The 16,811-nt window shown below is 47.7% G+C and overlaps 1 long non-coding RNA gene across 2 annotated transcripts in view; it reads right to left on the bottom strand.

Moving 5' to 3' along the window:
- LOC142502237 (uncharacterized) overlaps positions 1-16,522 on the bottom strand; it is a 144,150-nt gene extending 127,628 nt beyond the window's left edge. For both annotated transcript variants that reach the window (XR_012803687.1, XR_012803688.1), the window contains exon 1: positions 16,466-16,522. This is a non-coding gene — a long non-coding RNA (uncharacterized LOC142502237). The remainder of the gene's footprint in view (positions 1-16,465) is intronic.
- Positions 16,523-16,811: the final 289 nt, after the last annotated feature.

Consider the following 16,811-nt stretch of genomic DNA (forward strand, 5'->3'; position numbering starts at 1 on the left):
TCCCGATGAGTGAGCTTGGACAATGGACATACACCAGAGGGTAGATAATCCGTGTCTATGCTCCTTGAAATGTCTGGCAATGGGTTGATGGATGAGATCCTCCTTGTTCTCTGTATCCGCCAGGGCTCTGCGGATTGCTGACCGGTGGAGATTCAGACGTTCCTTCACCATCCTCATGGTCTTTCCCACATAGTATAGTCCGCAGGGGCAACGTGGAAAATAAACCACGTACCTTGACTCACAATTCATATAGTCTGTAATTTTAATCGATTGCCATTATGGGGATGTGCAAAAGATTTCCCTATGATCAGATATTGACAATTCACGCAGCCGTAACATTTGTGGACACCTGCCGGTCTTGCCAATCATGTGTAAGGAAGCAGGGTTCTCACACCCACTCCTTACCTGTGTCTGGGACTGCCCCTGCTCTCCTTCCTCCTCCCAGCGGTATCCCCTCCGCTGCTAGGCTCCGTGTCAGTCGAAGCTCACACACGAAGTCGCCATCTTGGCCGGGACGCGCGCGGGACGGTCTTACACAGGGTGCGCTCCCGGCCATAATTTATTCACTGCACAGGCAGTTCAGTCCCGCTCCCAGCACTCGCTCCAGCCATACTCACGCCCCCCTGCTTCCCAGCTGATGCTGCTTCAAGATCACAGTGCGCACCTATCAGCTTATGCTCCACGGCACACCTTTGCTCCACCTACCTCTCTGATTGGCTCTCCCACCTTTATTACCCCAGTCCTTCCCTGGAGTCATTGCTCTGCATAACCTCAGCTTACCTGGTGTGGATTCCCTCTTGCTTGTGTTTGTGCTTCTTAGGTTTTGACCCGGCTTGGCTTACGACTCTTCTACTGGCTCTCGACCCCGGCATCCTCATCACTACGCTGCTTCTCTCATGCCTCGATCTCAGCTTGGCCTTCTACTATCCGGACCTCTCCTCGACCCTCGACTTCGGCACCCACTACGAGTACTCTCTCCGGATACGACAGGTACCTTATTAACATACTAAGTCTCCTGGCATGTCTACGCAAACTACCACACTCCGGACACGCTTCCTCTGCTGCGGGTGCGTGTTACTATGTCCCACCTCAGTACAGGGATGGGTCTGGTCTGCGGGCAGCACTACAGTGACATTATGCAGAGCCCAACCGACGCAGACCAGGCCGACACAAATCAGCCCACGCTAGATCAAATCCTTTCAGCCCTGATTCTACAGAATTAAACCATGTCTACTCAAATCACAGAATTGACCAGACAGATAACCGGGAACCTCCTCCAAGTGCTGCTCCTCCGTTCCAGCCTGAACCTGCGGGTGCTGCCGCTCCGGGGCCCAAGATTCCCGCGCCTAAGCCCTACGATGGAGACCCTCAGGCCTGCCGTGGTTTCCTCAACCACTGTGAGATCCAGTTTGAGATGGCCTCCCTTCAGTTCTTTTTGGGTCGTAAGAAGGTAGCTTATGTATACTCTCTTTTGCCTGGTAATGCTTTGGCATGGGCTTCCCCAATCTGGGAGTTACGTCATGAAATAACCCAAGATTATTCCCGCTTTAGACAAGAGTTCCAAAAGGTGTTCGACACTCCCGCACGCCAGGACAAGGCTTCCTCCTCTCTTCTTCATTTATCACAGGGACGCCGCTCTGTAGCCAGATAAGCCCTGGAATTTCGGACCCTAGCAACGGAGACACGTTGGAACGACGAGGCACTCATCGCCGTCTTCTGGCAAGGTTTAACAGATTCCGTGAAAGATTAACTTGCCGCTCAACCCAGGCCAGGACTGTTGGAAGAATTAATTTCTCAAGCCACTCGAGTGGATCAACGCCTCAAGGAACAACGCTTAAAACGTCAACGACCTCGCTTTGTATCTTTTTTCGCCCCCTTTCCTAGGACCCCTTCAGCTCCCAGACCGTCTTCATCTGTGTTACCAGCGTTGGAACCCCCAGAACCTATGCAACTAGGAGTCAACAGACGCGTTCCCCGATACAGCAACACCGTAGGAACCAAGGCTCTGTTACTACTGCGGATCTCCGAAACACCTAATCAGGAGTTGCCCTCTCTGTCCGGGAAACGACCACATTCAGTGAGTAGAAAGGGGATCTCCCGGGGTGCTATCTCTCCTCGTCCCCTTCCCAAAGAAGGCCTTTCCAAGAAGCTCAGGATTCCAGTTTCACTCTCGGGGCCCACTTTCCGCACTTCTACTTCCGCCTTCATTGACTCCGGAGCAGGAGGGAACTTTGTGGACCAAGACTTCTCTGAACTTAACAACATTCAACTCACCAGGAAGAAAGTTCCCATCGGATTGGAGGGAATCAATTGGCAACCCTTGAACCCTGCCTTCATCTTCCTAAAGACGGTTCCTCTCACCATGTCTTCGATCGACAGTCACACTGAGACCCTTACCTTGGACGTCATTTATGCTCCCGGGACTCCAGTTACCCTAGGTTTACCTTGGTTGCAACAGCACAACCCCTGTATTGACTGCAGGTCACACTCGCCTATCCAATGGAGATCAAGGTCGAAGGAGCCAAATACGTTGGTCATTAACTCTCCTACACTACATGCAGGAATCTCGGTGTCACCTCTCTCGAGATCAGGCCTCCTGGAGCCTTACTCTGATTTCTTGGACGTCTTCAACAAGATACAATCCGAAGTACTGCCACCCCACAGGTCTTACGACTGTCCTATCAACTTAATTCCAGGTGCTGTACTCCAAGTCCAAATCGTATCCCCTCTCTCTTCCCGAGACTAAAGCGATGGACGAGTACATACATGAGAACCTCAAGAATGGATTTATACGAAACTCCTCCTCACCCACTGGGGCCGGGTTCTTTTTCGTTAAAAAAAAGGACAATACACTTAGACCCTGCCTAGACTACTGGGGCCTCAATCGGATCACAATCAAGAATCGGTACCCCCTTTCCCTCATCTCTGAACTGTTCGACCGACTTCAGGGAGCCAAGCTTATCACGAAACTTGACCTTCGGGGTGCATACAACATGATCTATATTCGGGAGGGTGACGAATGGAAGACCGCTTTCAAAATGCGCAGCGGTCACTATGAGTACCTTGTGATGCCCTTCGTCTCTGTAACGACCCGGCTGTTTGTCAAGATTTTATCCTTCTTGGTGAACGGAATGGGAGCGGGTTCACCCAACTGCCCGGTCTGTCTTTGACGAGCTCCTTGACCGTTAACATCAGGAATCCTCTCTCCCATCGATGGTGTTTGCTTGTCGTCGTCCCTTGTGGTCTGGAACGCTGTGCACCCTAAGTCATCGGGGCATTGCTCTTGCACGAGAACGTCTCCACGTATTTTGGTGATACGCCTTTGTGTCTCTTTGTTGACTGCTGCCAGGAGGTTGTTTTCTCCTTGGACAGGACGAAGAACAGTCTCTTTTGTCCTTGTAAATCCCTTTGTGAAATGTCTCTGCGACTGTCTCTTTTTTGACATGCGAGAGGACAGTCTTTTTGCCACTGTGGCTTCACCTTCAGGGTGCAATCTTTTGTGGCTATGCCAGCTGTGACAGCTGGCTGCCTTGTCGCTTGATACTCTGTGGAGAGGAATGGCTGTACGTCTCAGCTGTGTCAATGCTCTCAAAGGAACTGTCTGATTGTTTCTTTTCTTTTGGGAGATCCTTTTGTCTGTCACCTTCAGGAGGTTACTTTCTTCCTTCGGTGGAGTCGACTCGTTATCCTTGGTTGTCTTAACCACTAAGCATCCTAGGCCATTGTCACATCCCCCTGATGTGAGGATGTTCCTGTCGATCTCAGGGGTATGACCTTGTCTCTTCTCTTCACTTGGCCCTCCTGTCACTTGGAGATGGCCAAGACATGGTTCAGAGAGGGATGTGTGTCCACATTCTGTTATCACCGTTCTGCGGGCGTCAACATAGTCTTGTCCGTGCCCTTTGTCAGTGCACGCGTTGCCCACTGTCACCCATCCTAGGTCAACTCTTTGGGTGTATGGTGCATTGTGGGGTCCGTTACGCTGTTTACGGACTTTATGTACCCTCAAGATGTCCCTACCGAGCAGCAGCAAGATCTTGGCGCCTTGTTCTACCGGCGGGATGTAGTTGGCTATTCCTCTGAGGTGAGGGTGATGGCGTGCCACGTCTGGTGTGGGAATCTCGTCCCTGTTTGTGGCCATGTGGTTGCACTCGATGAGTGTGGGGAGAGCTATCTTCACTCTGTTATCCACTGAACGTATGACGTAACCGCTTGCTCTTCTCCCTGTTGTCTCAGTTGACCCTGCACAGGTTCTGAGGGTGTAGGGTGAGGCATTGTCTTGTGAGTTGAATAAGTTGAAGAACTCCGTCTTCGCCAATGATCTGTTGCTTTGATCGTCGAGGATTGCATACATCCGAATAGCCTTCTCAGGTTGTCCCTGGGGGTGCACTGCGACAAGGCATATTTTGGAGCAGGACATTTTGTCACTTTCTTTTCCGCAAACCTCTGTGCGCTGAGACGTGACAGATGTTGGCTCTCCTTCTCCTTCCTCCCGCCATGCTCTGCTACGGAGGATGGGTTGTTGAGTTGGTGGAATGTCAGCGCCTCTGGATGTAAAGATGTTACGTGCTTGTCACTTTTGCACACTGCACATTTGATTTCTTCTTTACAGTCTTTACAGCTAGGTGAGTCGTGGAACCGCAGCACCTGAAGCGAACTCTGAATTCTCCGAGTAACCTCTTGCGTTCCTCTAGGGACTTCATCCTGAACCCAAAGCACCTGTTAAGTGGGTGTGGCTTCTTGTGTATGGGACATTCTCTGTTTGGGTCCCTTGGTTCCTCGTCTCCGGCGACCGACTGATCGGGAGTAGTTTGGATCGTGGGAGACACGTCCGTCCTGTGGACCGAGATGGGTGTTTGAGTGTTACCGTATCTCGCCACTGGTCTCTCATTCCTCAGGCTGCTTGCACTGTGTGTGGTTTGCGCACCCAAGATGAAACTGGGATCGTTCCTTGTCCTTGCCGCTTCGCGGATGAAGCTCAAGAAGAATGAGAATGGGGGGAAGGCGACTTGCTTCTCCCTTTTGTATTTGGAGCCTTGTGAAATCCATCTTTCTTGGAGGTTGTAGGGTAGCTTTTCCAAGATGGGTCTCACTCCGCGAGCTGAGTCTAGGACGTTGAGACCTGTTAAGGAATTGGTCTTTTCTTGAAAACTCCAGCTCTTGCAGCAGGTCCCCGAGCTCTCGTAACTTCGAGTAGTCTTTAGTTGTGATCCTGGGAAAGCTGTCGACTCTTTTCAAGAGCGAATCTTCGACTGCTTCGGGGCTACCGTAGCACTCTTCTAGCCTTTCCCATACTAGGTCAAGTATGGCGGTAGCAGTGGCGGCGGTGTTAGCAGCATTGGCGGCGGCGTTGGCGGCGGCGTTCTGCTCCTCCTCTTCTACGCGCGCTCGTTCTGCCCTTACGGCTGCCTCTCTCCGACCATATTCGGCCCTGGCACGTGCGGCCTCTGCGGTGGCTCGCGCCTTGGTAGCGCTGGTGCTTGCGCTGGACACATTAGATTGCGCTGATCTTGCTGACCTTGATGAATGCCTGGATGTGCTTGAGCACTGTGATGCGGTTTCCAGCAAAAGGTCTTTCCTCTTACTCTCGGCTTCTGTGATAGAGGTTCGCACGCGGCTGTCACGTGTCAAGTCAATGTTATGCTGTAAGTCCCTTTCTTGCAGGCTTTCGCCGGTGTTAGCTCTGGCCAAGTAAGTGACGTATGCCTCTGACAGCTCTTGGTAGCATGCGTGATCTATCTTTAATTGAGTTATTGCCTGCTAGAGCTGTTGTACATAATTGCCAGCGCCGGCGACATTGCGTATCCCAAATGTGGTTGTTTTCCAGGCCAACTCTAATTTAGCGCGATGCGCTTCAATGTCAGTCTCATATTTTTCGCAGGCCTTTTGTGTCAGTGTGATTGTCCGTTTAGGCCTTGCATCTGCCTGCGCCTGTTGCAGTTGCGCAGCGATCTCTCTGTCTGAGTGGTCACTCTCCTGCGTGATGTCTGGTGAGGCTCTGAGTTCTGCCATGCTGTAGGTGTGTGTAGGCCTTTAGCCAGTGCGTGTAGCGTGCGGTCTTTTACCTGCATCAGCGATGGGCAACTGTCTCAGATGATGCCGAGCGGTGTCCTGCAGCGTTCAGCGTAGGGGTAGCTGTACTCACAGGTGTCCGGTGGCTCTGACCCGTGTCCTGGTGGGTGTCCTCTGGCGTGGCCCTTGATGGCGCTGGCCGTTGGGACCTGCGCAGGGTAAGGTGAGATGGTAATCCCTCACTATGGAGCTGTGCAGAGGGTGAACTCAGACAGAGAAAGGCAATCAAGTTCTGTGTAAGATGCACTGTCTGTCTGCAAAGCTGCTGCCTTGTGTGCAAGGTTGTTTGCTGGCTGTGTGCAGTGTAAGCTGATAGCTGTACTGCCGCAGGCTGTGTGCAGTGCAAGCTGATTGTTGTTAGTAAGGCTGCTGCTTGTCAGTCTGCAGAGACTGCTCTGTGTTAGCATAAAGTCTTTGAGTAGCAGCTCCTGTGTATCTCCAAGACACACGGTCTCCTTTTCACTATTCTGAGGCCAGAGTCATGTGTGGTATGAATAGCCCAGATAGGTTCAACTCGTTCCTTTTACAAGCACAACAAGTTCTTTGTCTTTCTTCACTTTATTGAGAAAAGCATGGATTTACATAGGCACTTGTGGATGATGGTGTTGTGGGAGAATGTCTCTATGGTGAGTGCGCTTGATAGTGGGGAAAGGTGAAAAGGACGAGGCCTTGCCAATAGAGAGTAAACAGAATTTTTTTACATTGACATCCATTGATATATGTTTGTCATATTATTATATTATCATTATGTTTTGTTTAATTGTTTTATTAAATTGCTCCATTTAATTTATCCATTTTTGTCCCTGGGTAATGCACTATTGCAGTGTTTGTTTGTATGTTGTCTTTTTTCTTGAGGTACCTGTCTAAGAACAGAACTTTAATCACGACCACATCCATATCCTTACCTCAGCGCCACAGGAGGTTCTTTCCATCCATATATCCACTTCTGGTTGGGAGAGACCAGAACAACCTTTGGGCAGCTCCAGGACAATCTTTTGGACTTTTGTATCACAGGTTTTTAATTGTCACATGTATTAATTTGATTTCTTTTGTCACACGAGCGCTATATTGCACCCAATATATCACCACACTATATGAACAACTTTAAAATAATAAATTTTCCCGTAATTTAAAGAAAAGTAAAGTAAATTCAGCATACAAATAGAAATTACAACTCCTCTCTGTTTCAGCCTTCCCCCTTGCTCTTGTCTCCGCCCCACTGCCTTCCCCCTTGCCTGACGTCACTCCCCCTGTAGCCAGAGACGTCTTCCAAACTCAAATTACAACTTTCGCAAGGGCTACGGAGACGGGGGACGTCATCCGTAGCTGTAGCCGGCACTATAAGCGCAGCCTAAGGCTGGCTGGCGGTGGCGATGGCCCGGCAGCTGGCGGGACAGCGGGGGCCCGGCGGCCAGCGGGACTGCGGGGGGCCGGTGGGTGGCGGGACTGCAGCTGGGCGGTGGCCCGGCAGCAGGTCATACTAGTTGCTGCCGGCCCTGCCCCGCTGCAGGCACCTGTCAGTCCCACAATGGCTGCTCGTGAGCGCCGGGCCTCCCTCTCACGCCGGCGCGCCGGAAGCTTAGCCCAGCCGTAGCTGTAGCTGGCACTATAAGTGCAGCCTAAGATTCACCAGTCAAGGAACAAAAAGTCACAGTTAGGCCGCGCTTATAGTGCGTGCGATGGCGACGCGACGGATGACGTCACCCGGCGACGCGACGGATGACGTCACCCGTCGCCGCTAGCAAAAGTTGTAATTCGCCTTCCGGCGACGTCGCGGGTGACCAGGTCATTGATTGGTTCAGAGGCTGTCACATGTGGCGACGGCCTCTGAAAAATCTAATTTGACCGGCTTCAGAAATTCATGCCGCCAGCCTCACTCCCGTTACGTTGCGCTTACTATAAGCGCACGCAACGGCGCGGCAATACATTTGTTTTACCGCGACGTCGCGTCGCCGGCACTATAAGCGCAGCCTTTTACATGAATTACTAGCATACACTTAAGTAAAAGACCTGCCACCTCATATAATACCTCCACCAATACCACCTCATACAAACCACACAGAGCCACCCCCCTCATATAACCCACACGAAGAACTCCACTTCGCACCAAATAATAAAAATCCTGGTCCTCACCTCTGTCAAAGAAGGCAGAGTGCAAAATGTAGCTGCCTTTTGATCTGGAAGGAGCTTGGAGACAGTGGAAGGCTGCGGTCCCAGTCACTGCTACAGCGCACACCTCGGCGTGCGCTGTGCGTGTAAGCACTGCCCCTCAATGGGGCTGGGCCCAGTACTCACCTTCCCGCTGAAGGTGCAGCTGCGCTGTACTCGCAGTTTTTTTTAACTCAATGGAATTGAGTTCAGAACTGGTGACGGAGGCGTAGACACGCCCCTGCCGGTGGTTCACCCAATGAAGGCGAACCAGCCACATGAGGTCATGACCACGCCCCCGCAAAACTCCGACCACGCCCCCTCCCGTCGCGATCTCCCTCTCTCCCTAAAGACCGCAGATCGCGGGTAGCGCTGCGCACGCGCCGCCCCCCCCCCCCCCCGCCGGGCGCGCGTCACAGTGATTACTGGGACCGCAGCCTAAAGGTGCCAACCTGCAGAGCATACAGGCAGTGTGGCTGTCACTCACCGCCAGAGCTTCTAAACTATAATCCCACAATGCCAGCCTCACGTCTACTGATGCCTTTCGGCACGCAATCCAACAACGCACGGCATTGGAGGCTCCAGCAGTGAGTGACAGCCACGTGGTCTGCACGCACACTGCTGAGTTTGGTGCTTTTAAGCCAGTGGTCTAATCATAACCAAATAAATTGGTCATTTAAACCTAAAAGGCAATTACATTTTTTACTCTTGTGCCCAAATAAGGGGACGAGTGGATTTTTCCAGCCGTTCATATAACTATTCCCCATAACTGCTCCTATCCTACAGAAAACTCCTCTTCCCATACTGATCCACGACACCAGGACAACAAAACTGCACAGGTAAGCTTGACAAAAGTCACTCATTTGTTATGATCTTCCCTAACTTTGGCAGTTTCACTCATCATCAGTGTACTGCTTGAGATTAGGATCATCGAAATAAAATGTTTTGGTCTTTAAAATTTCCAAAAATGGCATGACTGAACCTTAACATTCCTCAGATATCCAATGAGTTTGTACCCTGATTTCCTTTTAGTCTGGGATAAAACCCATTATCAGCATCCCTGCACAGATAAAATACTGAAGTCTCAATATTTAATAAACATAATAAACACTGCAACACAACAAATTGTTCATAAACTACCTATTTAATTTTTCAGGGCTCCCGCATCACATATTTCCTTATTAGTTGTGTGATACTGCTGGGCGGGAGGATGGCACCTGTCAGGCACAGAATATAATGCAGCAGTTTTATGAATTATTTCTGTGAGGAAAAGCCTATTACGTCTGACAAGAGCATGATGATATTAGGCCATCATCATTCAAACGGTACCCACCCGTTCCCCCCTTTCATCCATCAACCCCCCTTTAATGCCGGCGTGTCTACACAGCCAACCCCAAGACAAATACTCCTGCCTTTCTCCGAGTCCATGAAACATTTAGCATTTCATTATGAATCACGGCAGATGACAGTAACAAATGGCCTAATGAATCTGCTTCGTTGTCAGCTGTAAAGTGAAAGAGGAGCAGCAAAGCAAAATGTCTTCGTGGACCTGACGTGATCCACGCAAAAAAAAATGATCTGTCTGCTTTCTGCTCTCACAGCAAAAACTCTGTCACCAAGGACCGAACCCAAAAGGGGAATTCTCACAAGCATTTAATGTATCAGATTATCAAACCCTTTCACTGCCAGAGAGGCCTGCACCACATCACTTTGCATTTAGCTACAGACCAGTGATTCCAGTCTGTAATACACCAATACCCCACATGTATGGTAATATGGCACAAGTACATGGCTTGTGTAAGTGAGTCTTACTGGACGCAGGGTTATCTGATGTGCGTTCTACTGCTTCTCACCATATTATATAGGGAGGGGTAATTCCCATGTACTATAGGTAAGGGGAAAAGACAGCAAAAGAGGCACGCACAATGTATAGGTACAGATATAATGTAAGGGAGAGATCTGATACATATGCAGATATGATATTGACAGATATATTATATATACACACACGTATGCTAGAGGTACAGATATAATATATACACATATGTATAATATATACACACATATGATATAAGTCCATATATGATGTGGTATATATGAAATAAACAGACATGTCATATATATATATATATATATATATATATATATATATATATATATATAACATGTGAATGTATGTATATCTTTATTTATATAGTGCCAATAATGTACATAGCGCTTCACAGTAGTGATACATGTGACAATCATATAAATAACAAATAATACAAATAACAGATCATGGGAATAAGAGCTTCAGACATAAAAGTAACATTTGGGAAGGAGTCCCTGCTCCGAAGAGCTTACAATCTAATTGGTAGGAATAACGTACAGACAGTAGGAAGGTGTTATGGTAAGTGCATCTGCAGGGGGCCAAGCTTAATGAATCACAAGTGATATTCTTTATTGGCTATATGCTAACGGTGGAGGTTTTTTGTTGCCTTTTTCACCCACCATAACTTAAAATGTATATGGTAAACCTAACCAGCCCTGAAAATTGCAAAGCCAGTACAACCAACCTCACACTGATGAGACCCACATGGTTGAAACAGCTGTCTGTGAGTGGTTTGACTGTCTTTGCATCTAATCCCATGCTGTGCTTAAAAACTGTGTGAACAGCAAAGTATTTTCTTATAAGGGTTCCATGTAAAAATGGATTTCAGACAAAATGTGACACATTGTGTGCTCATTTGCGTGTCATTTCCCAGAATCCCTTGCTTCAGTGGAAGCACTGTATGCTGGATGATAATGGTGAAAGGCATGGCTGCAGAACTGTCTAAGGGCTCGCTCAGACAAGCTGCTGCGGCAGCTTGCTAGCGTTCGCGCCCCTGCCTCGTGGTCCTGCAGCACAGCGATCTGTGCTCAAACAGCAGGAGCCAGATCGCGGCATTTGGTAGCAAGGCGGGGGCGTGTAACGAATGTGTCACGGAGCTGGTTCGCCTCTATTGGCTGAACCAGCTCGCGTCACGCAACTGTAGCCCCAAATTACAATTTGGGTTGTGCCGGCAAAATGTCGCAGCGACAACGCTACACTTTGCCTCCGGTGGAGTTTTCAGTTTGAAATATATATACACACACGCACAGTCATGTGAAAAAGAAAGTACACCCTCTTTGAATTCCATGGTTTTACATATCAGGACATAATAACAATCATCTGTTCCTTAGCAGGTCTTAAAATTAGGTAAATACAACCTCAGATGAACAACAACACATGACATATTACACCGTCATGATGTATTTAACAAAACTAAAGCCAAAATGGAGAAGCCATGTGTGAAAAACTAAGTACACTTTATGATTCAACAGCTTGTAGAACCACCTTTAGCAGCAATAACTTGAAGTAATCGTTTTCTGTATGACTTTATCAGTCACTCACATCGTTGCTGAAGAATTTTGGCCCACTCTTCTTTACAACGTTGCTTCAGTTCATTGAGGTTTGCGGGCATTTGTTTATGCACATGTAAAGGGGTCACTCCCGGTTCCCTTGATCTTCCCTTGCCCCCTGCCTTACTCCTGTGGCAGTGGGGGAAGGGAACGGCGACTTCTCCCGGTTGGCGCCGCCATCTTGGCCGGCACCGTCGGGGTCCTGGTGCTCGCACATGCGCGAAGGGTCGCGCATGCGCATATAGCCGCGGTGGCCATTACAGAGAGGGAAGCAGGTCGCAGATGGTGCTCTGTAGTGCAGGGACCCCTAGAAGTCGCGCATGAGCAGTTAGGGCAATGCGGCGGCCATTACAGAGTTGCGCAGGCTCAGTGGAGAGTAGCGGCGGCCATTACACATAGAGCATGCAGCCCCAATGCAAAAGAGGTCCTGAGTGGACTACAATTCCCAGCAGCCTCTGGGGACTGCACTTTCACCCAGATGACATGCAGCCAGACAGCCACTGATGCTTACAGATTTTCATGCTGCATGTGGATACATTGTTGTGTGCAGTCAAGAAGCTGAGAGTGAAGCACATGAGTTAGTTGGAGCTGGGATAAGGGAGCAAGTGGCTTCTTATACTAGGCCAGGTTACCCCCAGGCCCCAGCTAGGCCCAACTCACCAGTAGATGTGTAGCTGCTGTGTAGGGAAGGCCCTAAGGTAGGGACTTTACCCTTTTAGCAGTAGCTTAGTCAGTGAGAAAGACTCTGCTGTGTGCTCTGACAAGGAGGGAGCAGTGCGACAAGTGTGTCTGGGATCAGACCTGCATCACTCAAGATAGAGACTGTGTAGTGAGATTATCTGGATTGGGAGGGGACGCCCTTGCTGCAAATTCAGCGTTGGACACAGACGGGTTCTTTCCTGTTGTTGCTGTACCCGGGCGCAGGAGCCCGGGCAGGTATTTCTACAAGTGCACCAACTTTAACCTACATACCGGTTTTCTTACAGGCGCTGATCACGCCTAGTGGGTGGGTTGCTGGACTATTGGAACACTTGGGTATAGTGGTGGGGTTTGTGGCCCAGTGAGGCCAGGTTAAGGGTGACACGGCTGTGTTGCTATTAGTAATGTGATGTGATGTTATTGTTTTGCCTACATAGTAAACAGTTACATATATATACTCCATTCTATGTGTTTCCTATTTGTGGGTCCTGTGTCAGGGGTCATTCTATACACCTGGAATCTCTGCACAGTTGGAGGCGCTGTAAGTATACGTTCCAGGATACACCCAAGGCTCCCAGTGGCGGAGGTTCAGGCCTCCTGTGAGCCTAACAGGCATTGTACCACACCTGGTAACATATGTAGATTTCCCCACATGGTCCCTATCTGCGATTGGGGGGGGGGGGGATACCTGTTACACACAGCTCTCTTAAGGTCCCGCCACAGCATTTCAATCGGGTTTAGGTCTGAACTTTGACTGGGCCATTGCAACACCTTGATTCTTTTCTTTTTCAGCCATTCTGTTGTAGATTTGCTGATGTGCTTGGGATCATTGTCCTGTTGCATGACCCAATTTCGGACAAGCTTTAGCTGTCGGACAGATGGCCTCACCTTTGACTCTAGAATATATTGGTAAACAGAGGAGTTCATGGTCGACTCAATGACTGCAAGGTTCCCAGGTCCTGTGGCTGCAAATCAAGCCCAAATCATCACCCCTCCACCACCGTGCTTGACAGTTGGTATGAGGTGTTTATGCTGATATGCTGTGTTTGGTATTTGCCAAACGTGGCGCTTTGCATTATGGCCAAACATCTCCACTTTGGTCTCATCTGTCCAAAGGACATTGTTCCAGAAGTCTTGTAGTTTGTTCAGGTGCAACTTTGCAAACCTTAGCTGTGCTGCCATGTTCTTTTTAGAGAGAAGAGGCTTTCTCCTGACAATCCTTCCAAACAAACCATACTTGTTCAGTCTTTTTCTAATTGTACTGTCATGAACTTTAACATTTAACATGCTAACTGAGGCCTGTAGAGTCTGAGATGTAACTCTTGGGTTTTTTGCAATTTCTCTGAGCATTGCACGGTCTGACCTTGGGGTGAATTTGCTGGGACGTCCACTCCTGGGAAGATTGGCAACTGTCTTGAATGTTTTCCACTTTTGAATCTTTCTCACTGTAGAATGATGGACTTTAAATTGTTTGGAAATGGCCTTATAACCCTACCCAGATTGATGGGCAGCAACAATTGCTTCACTAAGATCATTGCTGATGTCTTTCCTCCTTGGCATTGTGTTAACAGACACCTGAAAGCTCCAGACCAGTAAACTGCTAAAACTTCGGCTTTTATAGAGGTGGTCACACTTGCTGATGATCAATAAATCCAGGGCATTTGATTAGCAGCACCTGTCTTAGCATCTTAATTCCTATGGAAGCAGTAAGGGTGTACTTAGTTTTTCGCACATAGATTCTCCATTTTGGCTTTATTTTTGTTAAATAAATCATGACACAGTGTAATATGCAATAACAGGAAAAGGGAGACCAAAAAGCGCACCAGCAAAAATGGAGCAGGAAGGACCCAAAACGGAAAAATTATTAAAAGGGCACTTTAATGTGACAAGAGACCCATCCAACGCGTTTCGAACGTTACAGCGTTCTTTTTCAAGGATAAAACACAATGTAATAACATTCATTAAATACCCTCTTACCTGTGGGCCGTTTCGCACCAAAAAATGGAACCTGATGACGTCATGACGCTACGCGCGTCATCGCGCATGCGCAGAGCGACCCAGTGCCGTTCTAAGGGCAAAATAAGTCCCACAGGCAGTGTGGCCATATTGGTTAAGGGCAAGCAATAGAGTATCACAGACCCACTGAATGCAATAAACATCCCCATGACGTATACACGCAGTGCTAATCACTGCGCATGCGCATCACGGCGATGCAAGTACGCTAATTTACATAAATCAATTTTGCTTAACGATAAATGGATTGATCAAATTAGCCCTGAAAAGTTTCATATAGTATACAATACACTTGTTTTTTTATGTTTTGTGTTCATTTTAGCTTTACTATACAATGTTTTACATGTACTATATTTGGACACATTTCCCTGGTTCCTAGGTTCTAGATTATACATTATATGTTATATATTATTCATGTTTTTCCATGTTTCTTCATGTTATTTAGATGCTTCTAATTAAACTATTTTTTTGTAAATTCGTGGCTATATGTTTTATACCCCTATTTCTCCCTTTATGTATTAGCTTAAGATGTCAGCTATTTCATTATTGTTTTTATATTTTCCCTTATGAATAGGATGCTTTTCCCCTCCCTTTTTTCTATTTTTTCTTAATTTTCTGATTTTAGTCCTTTTGATACTTGCATCGCCGTGATGCGCATGCACAGTGATTAGCACTGCATGTATACGTCATGGGGATGTTTATTGCATTCAGTGGGTCTTTGATACTCTATTGCTTGCCCTTAACCAATATGGCCACACTGCCTGTGGGACTTCTTTTGCCCTTAGAACGGCACTGGGTCGCTCTGCGCATGCGCGATGACGCGCGTAGCGTCATGACGTCATCAGGTTTCGTTTTTTGGCGCGAAACGGCCCACAGGTAAGAGGGTATTTAATGGATGTTATTACATTGTGTTTTATCCTTGAAAAAGAATGCTGTGACGTTCGAAACGCGTTGGATGGGTCTCTTGTCACATTAAAGTGCCCTTTTAATCATTTTTTCGTTTTGGGTCCTTCCTGCTCCGTTTTTGCTGGTGCGCTTTTTGGTCTCCCTTTTCCTGTTATTGCATAATTGTAGCTGCACAGCTTGCCTACCTACTACCAGGATGTGAGTATTGCTGATTGTCAGGGGAACCTGCCGATGAGACTGAGGGTGAGTGGGCTTGTACCATCTACCACCTGTCTTCAGGAGGATAGTACCGATACTATTGCACATTAAGTACTATATTATTCTCATTTGTACCCTGGTTTAGTGGTTTGGCTTATTTTATTCATTGCACCTGCATTTGAGCGCTTTAGCCTACTTTCCATATCACAGTGTAATATGTCATGTGTTGTTGTTCATCTGAGGTTGTATTTACCTAATTTTTAGACCTGATAGGGAACATATGATTGTTATTATGTCCTGATATGGAAATTCAAAGAGGGTGTACTTTCTTTTTCGCGCGCGTGTGTGTGTGTGTGTGTGTGTGTGTGTGTGTGTGTGTGTGTGTGTGTGTGTGTGTGTGTGTGTGGTGCCGGCGCTGCACTGACTGTCTTTCATTTCCTGAGGCTTGGAAACCTGAAGAGGCTATGTGGATATAACTACTATTTTATTTACATATTAGTTACTAATAATTAGTATATACAAATAAAGCCACAAATACACGTTTTTTTATTGGTAAAATCATCTTTGCATATATCTTTACACATGTTATGGAGCCTTTGTAGTAAGCTCCTGTATCCTGTAATGACAGATGAACTAAAGTGCAACTATTTTCATTTGCCCAATGTTGGAGACTCTGCACCTGTTATGAAATTCCTCTGGATATCCCTGGCAGCCATTTTAACCCACCATACCCCCTGTGTCTTATGTCATGAAATCTTGTGAATGGAAAGTAACACAAAGATATCAAGTAAAATCTAGATATAATAAAGATAAAATATTGTGATATACAGCATGAACGTGTGAGACGCCTATTAGAATATATAATACTGTATGCTAAAGTATATAATATACCTCCAGCTGCTAAGGTTGCCTGCAATGAAGTGAACGGGTTAAATGCATAGCACTGAGAGCAGATCATTAGAAAATACACTGCAAATTAACCAAATAACAAAACACAAGAAAACTGTACCTCAGACAGACACATCGCAGCAATTTCCCGCGCGGCAAACAAGGAGGTGCCCTCACCTTACAGAGAAGTGCATTGGCTGCCGGGGATGTCAATCACCCCAGTGGCCATGACTGCAACAGGAAACAGCTGAACGCTGATTGGTCTCATTGACTATTCACTGTCTACACCGCGGTCTACAGGGAGTCAAGGTCTTGGGAAGCTGCTGATCAATGATTGGCTGTTAAGTCACCTCAGTTAGCCAATCAGGCGTCGTGTTTTGGGACACGCACCACTCTTGAGCTGATGAGATGAGGTCAGTGATCCCAGCATGACCCCAGAGGTAAACGTGTCATGTTTGTGGTATTTC

This window comes from Ascaphus truei, chromosome 9 (assembly GCF_040206685.1).
Source record: "Ascaphus truei isolate aAscTru1 chromosome 9, aAscTru1.hap1, whole genome shotgun sequence".
In the NCBI taxonomy this organism is placed as follows: domain Eukaryota; kingdom Metazoa; phylum Chordata; class Amphibia; order Anura; family Ascaphidae; genus Ascaphus; species Ascaphus truei.